This window comes from Panthera uncia, chromosome D4 (assembly GCF_023721935.1).
Source record: "Panthera uncia isolate 11264 chromosome D4, Puncia_PCG_1.0, whole genome shotgun sequence".
NCBI classification, from domain to species: Eukaryota; Metazoa; Chordata; class Mammalia; order Carnivora; family Felidae; genus Panthera; species Panthera uncia.
In genome coordinates, this window is record NC_064807.1 from 26,984,469 (window position 1) to 26,999,658 (window position 15,190).

The window sequence follows — 15,190 nt, forward strand, 5'->3', positions numbered from 1 at the left end:
AAGCCACCGGAATCTTGGTTTCGGCTCAGGTCATGATCCCAGGGTCATGAGATCAAGCCCTGCATGGGGCTCCACACTGGCCATGAAGCCTGTGTAAGATTCTCTCCTCTGCCCCTCCCCTGCTTGGGCAGTGTGCACCCATCCTCTCTCAAATGAAAGAATAAACAAACAAACAAACAAACAAACAATTGTTTGATTATCCTTTAGCTCAAACAATTCATAGAAAGGAAGTGACAGGATCACTAAGGGAAAAGTAGCCTGTAGCAAAAGCACTGGGCCAAAAAACAGGAAGAGCATTTGTGAAGGCACACTTCTATATGTCTCTGGGACAGTTAATTTTCCTCTCTGTGACTCAGTTTCCCAGGTGTAAAATTAAGGGTTAGACAAGGGGGTTCCTATGCTACTAAAATACTATGATTGAAATAGTATGCTGAAATACTATGTATCTATTATTTTGAATATGGGTCATTTAAAAAGTAAAATAGAATTACCCTATGGCCCAGCAATTGCACTACTAGGAATTTATCCAAAAAATACAGGAGTCCTGCTTCAAAGGGGCACACACACCCCAATGTTTATAGCAGCACTATCAACAATAGCCAAAGTATGGAAAGAGCCCAAATGTCCATCAACTGTTGAATGGATTAAGAAGATGTGGTATATACATACAATGGAATATTATTTGGCAATAAAGAAGAATGAAATCTTGCCATTTGCAGCAACGTGGATAGAACTGGAGGGTATTATGCCAGGTGAAATAAGTCAGAGAAAGACAGAGATCACATGATTTCACTCACATGTGGAATTTGAGACACTTAACAGATGATCACAGGGGAAGGGTAGGAAAAATAAGATAAAAACAGAGAGGGAGGCAAACCCTAAGAGACTCTTAAATACAGAGAACAAACTGAGGGTTGATGGAGGGGAGGCGGGCTAAATGGGTGATGGGCATTAAGGAGGGCACTGGGTGGGATGAGCTTTCGTTGTCATACGTAAGAGATGAATCACTGGAGTCTACTCCTGGTGCCAAGAGTACACTGTATGTTAACTAACTTGAAAATAAATTAAATCAATCAATCAATAAACAAACAAATAAATAAATAATGACATTCTACTCTCGTGCTAGAAAAAAGTAAAATTAAAATCCCATTTGACTAATAACATATTCTTCCTTGCGCAGCAGATAATGAGGAACCCAAATCTCACTTTTGTCATCCATAGAAATAATCGCCTTTAGAGTGGGAATGACGGGGGGAAATTTTAATCATGTACAATACATGGAATAGGGATTGAGGGGTTGAGATTTGTTTTTCTCTCTCTTTTAAGAAGTTGAACATGAAACGTAGTCTTATAAAAGGCAAACTTGACTCCAGAGGTTTGCAACCATTTCCAGCAGCACAGAGCAGCAGACATGAAAATGAAGAACAAGGCCACCATTGGTGATCGGAGGCCTGGCTGAGCGCCACTGTGCCCCACACTATCTTCTGATAATTTCACCAAGACAGCCCTCTGGTAGAGACACTGCTCTTGGGGACCCTGGGTCTGACCTGGGCGGGGGGTGGGGGGGGGAATCCTTGGTGTAAGAAGAAGCCCTCAGCATCCTTCCCTGGTCAAGCTCCCCTAGAGAGCAAAGGAAAAGGAATAAAAGAGTAGCTCAACATGGTCACCTAGTTACAGGAACTTATACCTGAATTTAATCCAGGTCCCTTAAATAGGGCTGATTTTTCAGGTGATGTCAGAGAAGATGACACAGAGATAAAACAAATTAGCTTGGTTCCCAACAGTAAGGTTCTAGACAGGCAGCTCTCAGGCCTAAGATGCCACTGGGAGGCCAAAGGGATGGGGATAGGATCCAGGATTCAAGGAATTTAGCCATGGTTTCAGGGTCCTGGTCCCAACAAGAAACTGGATTGCCAACTTTAAGACGCTCTCTACTTTCCACAGACAGAGGGGATGAGGCTTGCTGAATGGCAGCTTCCCAGGCAGGATGGGTTCCAGAACCCAATGGTGGTATCAGACTCTAAAGCCAAGAGGTACTGAAAAAGGAAAAATCCACCTTGCCCCTCCCCCTTTCCCTATGTACTCCTACTGCACTTCCATCTGATGTGGACACTTGAATTGCTGACCTGTTTTTCTGTCCTGCTCTGACCAAGGGATCTGGGCTCCCATTTAATGGTCTGAGCTTAATCCCATGCCCTGGCTCATCGCACATTACAGAACCATGGGAAAGCTGTTGTATCCTTATTGATCCTTGGGCTATAGCCCTGCATCCAGCCCCCAGCCAACACCTTATCAAAAAACCGTGGGATCCCAATAGGATCTGACAAAATCCCAACGCCAGGTGTACTTTTTTTTTAGCCATTTTCTGAACATATATAACATCACCAAAAGGGATGTAAACCTACCTCACAGACAGTTTCCGTTATTTCCAAATGAGTACAGTGACGAGCCATCCCATGTATATCTCGTACTTCCAGGAAGCCCTTGATCATTACTCCATTCCAAGGCAATTATTCAAGACATAACCACAAACCTGACAAATAAGAGTTCTGAATCCTTAGATCAGAGACTCAAAGTTCAAAGACATCCTGGTCCCTTGGATTTTCACACCAGCTTTTCCTGTTTTGGGACTTCGTGTCTTTTAGAGAATCTAGATTTGCCTGCTTTAGTCATCTCAGATGGGGAAGCATTAAAGATCAAGAATTTTCCAGGCCATATCCACATTCTGAGGCTCCAGGTTTACTGGGGGGAAAAAAAAAAAGGAATCCCAACAGAGTGAAAAGGCAGAGGTCAAACACTTTTACCAAACAAGTTAATGTTTTTTAATGCAAAAAGTATGGTGCTATATAATTGGGCTACTCACAACATAGAAGATTGGTTAGAAATATTAGCTTGTAGAAAGAGAGGTCTGGTAATAGGATTCAAAGTTTTAAGTTATTCTTGTTCAATCTTTTAGACTATACATAATTTCATTTGGATATGAGCTCAAAGGTTCAAATTGGAGGCCCTTTGTGAAAATGAGTCCTGGTTGAAGTGACCCCCACCTGAAGGCAGGTTCTGTATCTTTTGAGCTCACCTCTTCAAAACCAAACCCTACCCCACCTTGTCAAATTACCCCTGCCTTGCACCCCATGAGGGTAAATTTGCTTAGACAAAATCCAGTCCTAATGATTCCTACCAGTAGAATTACTTAGTGGGAGCAATAATACAAAATGTATTCCTTTTGATTTCCGGATACATTCTGGTCCCTCTCATGCTGGCCATGACTAGATTTCTAACTTATTTTTTATAAAATAGTGGCAGTTGGGGCACCTGCGTGGCTCAGTCAGTTGAGTGACTTCGGCTCAGGTCATGATCTCACGGTCTGAGTTCAAGCCCCACATTGGGCTCTGTGCTGACAGCTCGGAGCCTGGAGCCTGCTTTGGATTCTGTGTCTCTATCTCTCTCTGCCCCTCCCCTGCTCATGGTCTGTCTCTCTCTCTCTCTCTCTCTCTGTCAAAAATAAATAAACATTTTTTAAAAATTTATAAAATAGTGGAAGTCTTTTGTGGAGATGGAATGATGGATGATGAGAAAGGGGAGAAGAAAAATCCAGGTAATGAATGTCATTCTGACTTCTGAACAACCAAGAGGGAGGAAGATGCCCCACCTTCTTCTGATCTTTCCAGGCTGCCTGCTGGAGGCATCCTGAAAGATAAGGCTGCAAAAATGTCAATGAAGAGGTTAAATTCAAAGCAATGCCAAACTCTGCCACACTCTCTGTCCAGCCTCCAGTTACCAGCACTTGAATATTAGAATGGATGATACCTGGGCTTTCCAGGCTTCCCATGTTGATGAAATGTCTCCTTTGTAAGTCATTGCAAGTAAGGGCCCCTTCCTTCCCACTTTCAACGATGAATAAAACACTTAATATTCATTTTCTCAGCCCTCTCAGCCACTAGGACATGGCCACATGACTTAAATGTGGTCAGTAAGTAGTACCCACCCCGCGTTTTGAATCTTGAGGCAGAGACATGCAAGCTAAGGCCCAACTGCAGTCACTCACAGTGGCTTCAGGGAAGTAGGCAGTGGCTCAGTAATGGGGGTGCAGGTGACACCAGAGGGCACAACTCACAGAGGCCACGGCTATCGTGGGATTGTGGTGTCTTGTCCTCTCTCCCTCTGGGGACCTCCTTTTCCAGCCTTCCTCTCAATCGTGTGATTACCCAATAGCCTTCACATAAATCTTTCTTCTGCTTAAGTGAAAGAATCCACTTCTGTACAAATAAAATATAAATCACATTGAAATAGGATGATTTTCCACCACTCTTTGGTGAACTCAAGAGTGGCCACATGTCTCATTTGAGTGTAGGAGATGTGAACAGAAATGCCCGTGTGTCACTTTTAGGAAGAAGTTGGAAGAACGAGCCTGTAGTTTGCTCTGTCTGTTTTTCTTCTTCCAAGGGGGCAATGTCTCAGATGGACCAGGGGGTCAGCCCACTTGTTCTGTAAAGGGCCAGAAAGTAAAGATTTGCGACCATGTGGGCCATATTGCCTCTTTTGCAAATATTCGATTCTGTTGGCATAGTGCAAAAGCAGCCATAAAGAATATGTAAATAAATTACCATATCTATGTTTGAATGACGTGTATTTATATTTGCAAAAGCAGATGGCAGACTGAATTTGGCCCGTGATCTAGAGTTTTCCAACCCTGGGACAGAGGCAGCTTAGTCAGCCTTAGTCCTAGAGGAAGGAGATGAGGAATGGGAACACAGCAACGTATCACAGACACAGAGCGTGAGTGAGAAATACAACTCTGATTTTATAAGCCACTTAGCTTTGGAGGTCATTTGTCACCAAGACATAACTCAGCATACCCTGACTGATACATGAGTATGCAGAGACAACCTCCATGCAGGTAAACAAAAGCTGATACACGATTTGATGAGGTTGGACCTACAGAGTGAGGCAAAAACTTCTTTCCATCTCAAAGGCAAAGAGCCTTGACTTCTGTGATTTGACTTTAAATTGACTACTGGCACCTGTAACTGCGTTAACCTTTACCATCATGGACAACAGTGTAGTTCTGTCTCACGAAGGGACCCCAGGACTAGAAGCCCAGAGGACTGGATTCTAGTCTTCACTTTGCCTCAGATTAGTGTTCGACTCTGAACCTCTCCATGCCTCTCTGGATCTCGAGTACCCCCCGTGAATAAAGGGCACACAGACCCGGAGGCATCTTCTTCAAGGGCTCTCCTGAGAGCTGAGTTTACTGGCTGACTGACAACAACAGGAGGTGCAGACATGACCATAGGTAACAAAAAGCTCCTTTTGAAATAGATCCTGTCTGCTGGCACATGCACGCTGAGCTCCTGGAAATTGGGGGTCATTTTCCAGACCCACAGGAAGCAGCACTGTGGAGCCAGCAGAACAAAGCACAAGGATGGAATGTGAGACCTGTGCCCACGCTTCTCTGCATCCCTACTGAGAACTTAACCCGCCGTAGTTTACTCACTCCTGGCCTTGGGGATAAATTCCATCATGCTCTTTGGTTGTTTCCAACGTATGTTCTCATCTCAGATTCGGCAGAAACAGGAAAAGCAGAAAACTCAGACCCCTTATTTCTTTCTTTAGTTTTACGCCCACAACCGGGCTGAGGACCTTTTTGGGGCCCCAGCACGTGCTATACCAGACCTGGCCCAGCGTCTGGTGCCGGTAAGGTCTGTGCCTGTGAAATTGCAGTTTAATCCCCACACCAGGGGCTTAATCCCTGAACTCTGAATCAGTCCTTGGCAGAAAGACGGCTCTCGGCCCACTTGTAAATTTCCACCCTCCAAACCACCCCGGGCAGGTCGGCGGCTCAACAAACTCCAGGGTTCCAGGGTGAGAACCTCTACCCAGCCCTGCCGGCATCCTGGGGACATTTAGGCAGGGGTGGGTGGAAGGGAGGGGCGTCAAAGCCCTCACCTGCTCTAAAGTTCTTTGCTAGTAACCTGCCTTAATGTCTGAGATCATTCCTTTATCTGTGGCAGAGATCTGCACACTACAGCTCACAGAGCAGAACAAGCTCACCATCTGTTTTTGCAAATAAAGTTTTATTGGAACACAGCCATGTGCATTCATTCCTGTATTATCTGTAGTTGCTTTTCTGCTACATGGCCAAGTTCAGTTGCTGCAACCAAGACCGTATGGCTGATAGGGCTTAAAATACTTACTAACCAGGCCTTTGCAGAAAAAGTTGGCTGAACCCTCATCTGGCATTTTCTACCAAGAGCAGTTTTGCGTCGCATTAACCCATTAACAGCCCTGAAAATGTTGTGAGGATATTTTTCAAGATAACTAATTGGGAGTAAGACGCTAAAGATTGTGCGTGTACACATGTGTGCGTGTGTGCACGTATGTGTGCATGTGTGTGCGCATGTCGGGGGGGCTGGGGGAGTTTGTGTGCATGAATTAGGGATGGAAACTGAGGAAGAACAAGCTGGAAGAAACCTTGAATATGGAATATGTTTAAGCAAAACATTTTCAGGGAGGACCCTGGGAAGGTAGCAAATGGGCAGAAGGAGAATGCTGGGCCCGGGGGGGAAAAAAGAGGAAACTCTATTTGGCATTATTATTATGAATATTATTATGAGAGTAGGCAAATTGCTTTGACAACGTATGACTGCATTTAATTTCCTCTCCGAAGCCACGTAGGCGTTACGGAGCATGTCAACTCCCTATGGAGACGCCTGAGTTCTGAAATGGCTCACCCCAGGCGACCCAGGGAATGGGACTAGAATTCATTTCTTCTGCTTCTGAGTCTACTGCTCTTTCATCAGAGACATTTAAGACGAACTTCAAGATCTGGGTCAGGCTGAGCATCCAGCAGAACCAGACGTGCCCTTTGACAGAGGATGGAAAGATTGCTAGCACCTGAGTGGGAACACAGCTGCCATGGCCAGCACCACCACGAGCCTCCACAAATGCCCAAGGCCATCTGCCGGGTGCCTCGACGTCCTTTATTTCTGATGTCGACCCGATGCTCCAGGTTTACGGTGATAGCCACGATCTGAAACACCGGGTGCCTGACGTGTCCGTACATTTCAGTCCATTCTAACAATCCTATGGGACTGTTGTTACAGCCTTTTCAAATAAGTAAGAGCCCTGAGACTCAAAGAGGTTAAGTAACTTGGCTAAGTTCACACAGCTGATAAGAGCAGGAACCTGAATTTGGGTCGGCTCCTCACAGTGGCACACCAACACCTGAGGGCTAACTGAGATACTAACATGAGCATCCAGAGGAGACGCAAAGACGTTACCAGAAAAAGGAGAGAGCGTACACGTCTTCCGCCGTGTCCTGTGCGTTGACACGGATGCATCCCTGGCCGCAGCAACTTGGGGAAACCTGCAGCGGAAGCAGTGGACAGAAGGACAAGGAAGAATGTAGCTTTTCCACCTGAACCTCCAAATTTTCTTCATCCCCCTGTCTTCACAAAGCCTGTCTCTGATTACCAGTCAACAGCATTTTGGTTATTGCCATAACCTTTTAGCACATCCCATGGTTATCCTGGGGGGGGATTAGGAATTTACGAAGAAAAGAGGGATTTGACTGTCAAAACCAAATAACAGCACAGAACATTTTGTTTTATATCTTTTTAAGTTTATTTATTTTTGAGGGACAGGGAGAGAGAGAGAGCACCCGCAAGCAGGGGAGGGGCAGAGAGAGAGGGAGACAGAGGATCCAAAGCCGGCTCTGTGCTGACAGCAGACAGCCTGATGCGGGGCTCGGACTCCTGAACCATGAGATCATGACCTGAGCGGAAGTCAGATGCTTAACCAGCCAGGCCACCCATGGGCCCCCCAGCATGGAACACTTCAAAACAAAATATATGACGCTCCTTCTGTATTTTTCTCCTGATTCCCAGAAATTAAAGCCACGATTATTTTAGGTGTGACAAAAAAAAAAAAAAAAAAAGATTCTGAAAAATCTTTCAGGGTTCGTTATTTTGAGGCCTAAGTAATTTATTAAATTGCTTATGTATTAATTTTAAACTTCAACATTCAAAATACCAATCTTTTGAATTTCCTGTGGCACCTTGATTTCTCATCTCTGGCTGTAATTAATTAGAAGGTATTCCTTTTCCCCTAGAGGAGAAGGTCTACCTCGCTCTTAGGCAGCCTGGAAAGAAAATGGGAAACCCTGTCTCTTGATGCTGTCTGCACATCTGGTGAGACAGCGAGAGTAAATTCAGTCCGCAGAGGCCATGCCAGCCGCTGTGAGGGCAGAAAGGAGAGGAAACACCCACGTGATTTTTCCCACTTGCTGGGAGCCTCATGCCTTCTTCCTCCTCGCTGTTCTGAGCAAAAGGGGATCACAAGCAGTCAAAAAAGAATTAAACACTGGGAAAGCTTCCATCTGTCTCTTAGCCTTATTTTTAAAGCATATTTGCAGTGTCATATTCTGGCTAGCAACTCGAACAGTTGTCGTGTGTGTGTGTGTGTGTGTGTGTGTCCTCACCATGGACGCTCCCCTCTTTTGACTCCGTCGACCTGCTGTGCCCCATTATCTCTGGCCTTTGTGGCTCAGAAGGTCAGAAACACTGTTCCCTGGATGAGACCCAGGGAAGGAAGGAAGCTAAAACAAAAATGTTTTCTCAGCTAAGTGACCTGATTACACACAGAGTGACCGTTTCTAAGCCATCTCGTAACTGCCCCATTCAGCGCTGGAGCCAAGCCCACAAAGGCAGCAGAGGCCTCCTCCAGTGGCTGTTCCTGGCTAAGCAGAAATGGCCACCGTGGGGCTTAGGGGCATGTGATTGACAAAGATGGTCCTTATTCCTGAGTGATGTGGGTATCGGTGGGCAGGGGGAGTTTGGGGGCGGTTGGCGGGGGGACAGACACATCTTCACATTGACCAAGGGGTTCCCTTCACTGAACTCTAGCATAATGACAGGCATGGATTCTGCATCATCCACTATGGTTTGAACCTTGGGGACGACTTGCGACACTTTGCTTTTTAAAGTCTCTGTGACTCAGGATCCCTGTCTGTAAAATGGGTGACTGGAGCGATGGCCCAGAATATAACATCAGTTATTATTGTCATTGTCTGAGTTTCTATCGAGGCTCACAGAGCCCATACCCCTCCCCCTTCCTCCAGAACGTTCTAGTTCTCAAACAGGCCAAGCTCTTCTCCGTCTCAGGACGCCTGCGTTTGCTTTTCTCGTGCCCGGAACACAGTTCCTGCAGCTTGCTTCATGTCTTCTCTCTTCTCATCCCTCCCTGACCTGAGTGGGAATGTGATCCCCTGAGGGATCCTTGAAAGCAGCCATCATCCTAAAGATTTGCTACATAATACTTGTCACCACCTGAAATTACCTCGTTCACTTTTTTTTTTTTTTAACTCATTATGCTCAGCCTCTCCCACTTGGTATGACCAACTGGTCCCACCCTACTCCCCAGTAGAAGGTCAGGGCCGTGGCCTTATTCACTTCAGCATTAGAAAAGTGCCCGACACATAGCAAGAACCCAAGAAACCTGTGTGGATTGAAGGAAGGAAGGAATTCACACTTTTATCTTAAAATTACAAGTAAGTCATCTGATCCCGTTGCAAGAAATTCAAGATTCCTCTCATTTCTAATCTGCAAAGCAGAAAAAATAAAAGTAGAAGTTACCGTAGATTTTTTTGAGCTAGAAGGAATTTTGCTGGAAGGATGACCCCTTCCCACACACCCTGAGAGTCAGAATTAAGAGTCCTGAACTGAGAGGTCATTGCCAAGGTCATCAGCTGGTGCATAGCAGAGACAACATCTCTCAGTGGATGCTTTATCTGGAAGTGTGATATGAACTATAAAAGCTGTATTTTGATGTAAAGTATTTACATTATTGTTACACATGTGTGATTATTTTATTTCAGCAGGAATCCAGAATGTACTAGGCTTAATATAAGGACCTGGCAATTTATCTAGAACTCCTATGTTGTTTTGAATTAAAACATTACCCCCACCCGGGGTGCCTGGGTGGCTCAGTCGGTTAAGCATCCAACGTCGGCTCAGGTTCTTGGGTTTGAGCCCCGCGTCAGGCTCTGTGCTGACAGCTAGGAGCCTGGAGCCTGCTTCAGATTCTGTGTCTCCCTCTTTCTCTGCCCCTCCCCTGCTTGGGTTTGCTCACTCTCTCTCTCTCTCTTTCTCTCTCTCTCAAAAATAAATAAACAATAAAAAATTAAAAAAAAAATTACCCCCACCCAAGTTGCTGATCAATTCAAATTGTGTAAATACATTACATATGTTTAATTTGTTTTTAATAAACTCAGCTTTACCATGGCTTCAGACATTTCCACCCTTTATCACAAAGAGAGAAATAACATCTAAGGGTAAAATCAGCTATAGCCAAAATCACTGAACACCCAAACACAATGAGGTTGCAGTGGAAATCTGATTTGCTGAGGAGAACCAGAAAATAATACAAAAAGGGATACATTCCCATCATGAGTCTTCAGTTTTGTTACCAAGAACCCTATGTGGTCATCCAGGCTGACAGTAGTCTTGCTCATACAGAGCATCTCAAGTGGGCTCATGGAAATTTTCTCCCTATTCACTCTGAGACCCACGTGCCATACATGCAGATAAAAAAAAAAAAAAAAAAAAAAAAGTTACCTTGAACAAATTGTAACCCGATGCAAAGGATAGCACCCTTTCCTGTCATTCTGGTCACCTCTAGCAGGTACTCAGAAAACACCTCACAATTTGCCAGAGAATTTCAGACATTATCTGGTTCCAAGTCAATAGCAACTCAGAGAACGGTTATTCTGCTTATGCACAAAATATCTGCAATTTACAAACTACGTGTTTGGGGTGTACTTTGGGGCCAGAGCCAAATGGGAATACAGGATGGATGAAGTAACCAGATTTCGAGTTACCTAGCTGACGTTGAAAACATGGAGTTTGAATTCGGGTCTCTTAGAACAATTCTCTTCCTGCGGGTCTGTCTATAGACATGTGTGTCGTTCACACATAAAATGATGTGTTATACACTCTTGAACGAAATGCCCTTATGGGCATGTTGTTTCCCAAACTTCTCTTGTCGGTGCCGCTTTGGAGAGAAGGGAGAAAAGGAGAAGGCCCACAGACCAATGTATACTTTTTTTGCAAAATGTACACCCAATGCAAATTACACGGGAAAGTTCTCCGAGGGGCATAATTTGTTACACAAATAAACAAACACTGTTCGGTTCCGTCTGTGGTTATAATGCAGTTATAACGAAAATCTAAAAACAACTGTAATGCTTCTAACCATGAAATTATAAGGCAAGAAAGTGGATTTAGATAACTATAAAAGCCTTAATTGTATGTTTGTAAACTCACAGACAAAGCTTTTCCTCAATTTAGCTTCAGCTCAAATAGCACATTCAAAGCACAATTTTTATCTCACCCTTTCTTCTTCTGTATGGGTCTAAGACCCCAGGCCTTAGAAAATCCCATCCTTCCCAAAGGGCGTGAGTCAGGAGTGGAGGGAAAGGAAAAGGGACATACAGCTTCGCTCAGCAAAGGCGGCCAGGGAGGCAGGATCTACTAAAGGTAGTGTCCTCCCCGGGTGCACCTTACCTGTACCTGTTCATTACGCCCCCTCAGAGAACTTCATCGGCATCCTAGAGTGTCAGAACCACAAGCAGCCAAAGGTCCAACACAGTCACCTTACACAGGCATACAGAAGTCAGATCATTTCTGTAGGTCCTACATAAAGTTAGAGCTCAAGGTCCCAGAGTCCTGGCTTCTTGCCCTCTCCGAGTCAGGAGCACCGGGTGACTGGGAAGCAACTGCTTCCGGGGCCGGGCACCGTGAGATGTGTGACCCAGGAAGGGATTGTGGTGAGCCAACCCTTCTCTGTAACTGCTATGCCTGTCACTTCTCCTCTGCTTCTGTCTCTGCAGGGTGTGGAAAGAACAGCCCCTGACCCTTGTTTCTCCTTCCAGCTCACAATTCTAAGCAGGCTTGGGCTCAGGAACTGAGGAAGCAGAGACCCACACAAACATGACTGTCACAGGGCCCTGGGGGTATGGGGACACTAAAGCCGGGAGGATAGAGAACATCGGAGAGGGTGGTATTTTAGGGAAGGGAAAAGCTCTTAGCTCCTTCACGGTGACATTTGAGCAAAGACTTGAATGACAAGAAGGGAGTCAGTCAATATCTAGTGCAAAACATTGCAGAGGGAGGAAATGGCAAAGTGAAAAGGCGAGCAAAATCCTAAATGAAGGTTGCACAGCTCTGTGAATATGCCAAAAATCATGACATTGCATGCTTTGAATGCATACATGGTATGGTCTGTGAAATAATTAACAATACATTTTAAACAATAGATAAAGTCACTCATGGTTTTTCAGGTGTATACTTTCACAAACTCTGTCCACACTCCTTTAGGACAACATAGGGGAAATCATGCGAGGGGCCAATCAGGGTCCTTCTCCTTAACCCTTTCCCTCTTCCTTTTATTATCTGCTCCCCAGGGCCTTCCTAAGTGACTGGGTTAATCAATGAGTAAATTCCCAGGAAGGCCATCACACCTGCTGGTGGCATCACTCACTGTTGGTGCCCTCCGCCTCCCTCCACCCTCCAAGATTAGTATTTAGACAAAGGCCTTTAATGGCTTAACACAATTGTCACCATTCTTGGCCACAGGGCCTAGTCTGGAAGAGAGACTTAAGGACACTCTTAAAAATTGGAACTCTTAAATAACCTTCTGTGGGTTTTTTTAATTTCAACTCCTAGAAACCCACATGCCACAATTAAGAGTGTGTGGTCTAAAGGTTGGGATTTTTAAGTGCCCCAGTAGGCCAATAGGACAGAAATGTTTAATTCAGGCAACTTTTCTGTTACCCTGAAACAAACTGTAGAAGATAACTGTCTACCTTTTCTTTTCAGGTATCCATCTGCCAAAAGAGCAGGGGACAAGCATAAAGAAAAACTTGCAAAGGATTTTTATCTTACTATTTACCCATACTTCCTGTGCTCTGAGTCAAACCACGGAAATGGTCCAATATGTGCAGAAGACCTACCCGTGTTAGAAGAATAATGAAGACAGACACAGAAAACTATGTAAGATACAAATGGAGTTAGCCATTTAAATGGAGTTGGCCAGTCTTTTTGAAGACTCATTTTAACACAAATCGCACTGAGTTGCAAACGTTGTTGATAAGACCCAACCTCCCAGGAAACCGTCCACCAGGACTCCTGCGAACCGCACTAATGGAGGACAGATAACTTGGCATATGTGTTGCCTTATGCAAAACAATGCTAATCTCTTACATTTTTGGATATCTTCTCTCTCTGATGTGATAACCACAGAATGAAGTTTCTGTTTTCTCGGTTTGTAGACCAGTTTCGAGTTGTTGAAACCCAGGGTTGCTGTAAGGGAAAAGCAAATTATTTCAGTGCAAGAAAAAAACCAAATGGCAATTGCAAGTTCGTACAGCTCAGCTCGCATAAAATATGAATATGGCCAAGGTTAGTAAGCCTCCAGGGGAACACCGAGGGGTGAGCTTACCACAGAAAAATGCAGGCCCCAGCTTGAAACATCTATAAAACTAATTGAAACAAAAAAGTACAGGTTTCTCTGAACATACCAGGAGGAGTCACCATCAGTACTAATGTCCATCAGGACTCACATGGGCTGTGGCAGATTCTGGAAAGCTTTTGGAGATGGGTGGTCACTTTATTACTTTGCTTACCAATTAAATGGGGGAGGGAGGGAATTAGCATGTCAAATCCGGAGATGAGATTTTTAGCAAGAGAAAAATATACTGGAGATAGTCACACTCAAGCAAGTTGGCTCCAAGCATTGATCTTGTTTTGGTGCCATTGTTTTTGTTTTAGTTGTTTAAATCATAGTTTTCTCGTGCATGAATTCAAAAAATTAATAACTAATTTCAACTCATGTTACAACATATTCTTACCCAGGTCCATAGATGTGGGACAAAGCTACTTGGCCAATTTTTCTCTGGGATAGACGAGGCCAAACCCTCCCCAAGACCAATCAAGGAACAACTGTATGTCCCAACTGAAGGTAGGAGCCACACAAGGCTATGTCTTTAGCTTTGCCCCCTTTCCTTGCAGAAGAAGAAAGTTAGAGTTAAGTTGTCTAAATCATACTACATAAAGGCAAAGAACATAATTAAGAAACAGAGTCACCAAAGACTAGATATCCAGAGACTCCAAAGAAAGATGTAATAAATTTTTTTAAGTTTCTTTCTTTCTTTCTTTCTTTCTTTCTTTCTTTCTTTCTTTCTTTCTTAGAGAGAGAAAGACAGAGTACAAGGAGAGGAGGGGCAGAGGGAAAGAGGGAGAGAGAGAACCTCAAGCAGGTTCCACACTGTAAGCACAGAGCCCAACATGGGGCTTAATCTCACGAACAGTGAGACCATGACCTGAGCCTAGATCAAGAGTCAGACATTCAACCAACTGAGCCACCCAGGCACCCCAGATGTATTATATTTTTAAATTTCCCTTCTCCTCCTTCTTCTTTACTACAAGGCTCCCATCACTCACCTACTTATGATAGCTAAGTGTTTGAGGTGCCAAAACAGTATTTAGTTCTTGTCAACCTTTTTCTTTTGTATCCACTGGAACCAAGGGAAATCGTGTTTCCTAGCACCAAGCAACTAACCATGGTTGATCTCTTTTGTAAACAATGCATGAACAAAACTGGCATTTATTTTCCTGCAAAGGCTTTCTCCTACCCAAGTTCTCTTTCCAGATACTGCACCTTGAAAACTTGGGGAACTCTTTTGGAGGTTCTATCAGACCAGTGCTTCCCAACCTTTTATTAACTAAAGTGATTGTGTAATGTCTAAGCCAAGATACTTGAAAAGCAAAAGAAAGGAGTGCTATACATATTTATTCCTAAACGGTAACTGTAGGCTGGGACAGAATTGAGAAAACTGGACTCGATGTCGTCTTGTGTCATCATACCCATATGATATTTTCTTTCTTTATTTTCTGTATATCCATGATTTCCCTTCAATCTGGAGATCTCCTAGCCCACCACGCTAGGAGAATCAAGCGTCTCTTTATTGTAGTTTATATTGTGGAAAAATAATTACATTGAATATATTTGTGACCCTAAAGACATCCCTCCAGAGATACCAATATTTCTCCCATGAGCAGTATTTGTTCCCCTGAATTGGTTGAGCTGAAAATCACATTGAAAACTGTGGCAGTCGATGCCTGGGTGACTCAGT